Raw genomic sequence first — 1,026 nt, forward strand, 5'->3', positions numbered from 1 at the left:
CACTGACTTTGATCTGAATCCACAGATGCAACGGGAAACAGTGGTGTAAAGTCAGAGCCAGTAACTATGTGTTTGGAAATCCCTGCTATGGGACCTACAAGTACCTGGAGGTGGAATATATTTGTTACGGTGAGTTCAGGCTCTCACTTCACTAAAATCTGTCTACGAACAGGAACAGCTTTAAAAACTTGGTGCAACAAAAACAGCAACTTTATGGATGTTTTCTCTAACTATCTACTTTAACTGAACAAATCTAAATAAAAAGCATTGAGAAGCTTATTTATTCTGTTTTTTAACTTAATTAACAAACCCAGAATATCTGATTGGCAAATTAATTAAATATAAAAAAATAGTTTTTTTAAGATCTAGAAATCTGTCAGATATGCTACATTTTTTTATTTGTATTTATTTTATTTTATTTTATTTTTTTACTTCTTTCTTTGTTTCCTTTCCTACAGAATACTTATTTCATGATTAGAACTGGTGATATTTTTCATCAAGGTGTCTTCAATTTATTCTGCTAAAATATATGATTAATATTTTCATTGTTCTTTTCTTTATGCAGTTGAATGAAACGACCATCAGATCGCCTGTGCTGTGGATGAAATGCATCATAATCAGTAACATCCACAGACACTGTGGTCCACTGATGTACATACAATTTCTCCTCAGTTTCTTTCACTTTCTCAACCATTGTTTTTTTGTTTTTGTTTTTGTTTTTTAGATTTTTTTTAATCTTCATCCGTGTTGCTTTCATGTCATGTTTTCCTGAATAAACTTGACTTGCATCTACATTTTGCTCTATCTGACTTTTTCTGGTTTTGTTCACTACAAACACTCTGATCAGGATAAAAAAAATCTCTCCAAACTATGAAGGCATGCAGTTTAAAAACTGTTTCCAGTATGAACAGGAAGGAACTGGTGGAGGAAGTTGGTTGAATGTCTGTGAGAACACTGCCTACTCTCATCAGACCAAGATGGCTGCCAACCAGACGCGATACCTTTAGGGAGTTTTATTGGAGTCAC

At 33.6% G+C, this 1,026-nt stretch overlaps 1 long non-coding RNA gene across 1 annotated transcript; it reads left to right on the plus strand.

The window, feature by feature from the left end:
* Nucleotides 1-10: 10 nt before the first annotated feature.
* On the plus strand, nt 11-732 carry LOC106944039 (uncharacterized). The gene is made up of 2 exons (XR_001424085.1): nt 11-129; nt 566-732. It is a non-coding gene; the product is annotated as an uncharacterized LOC106944039 (long non-coding RNA).
* The last annotated feature ends 294 nt before the right edge of the window (nt 733-1,026 follow it).

Source organism: Poecilia latipinna, unplaced genomic scaffold, assembly GCF_001443285.1.
Source record: "Poecilia latipinna isolate Pla-1442-1.1 unplaced genomic scaffold, P_latipinna-1.0 Scaffold6684, whole genome shotgun sequence".
In the NCBI taxonomy this organism is placed as follows: domain Eukaryota; kingdom Metazoa; phylum Chordata; class Actinopteri; order Cyprinodontiformes; family Poeciliidae; genus Poecilia; species Poecilia latipinna.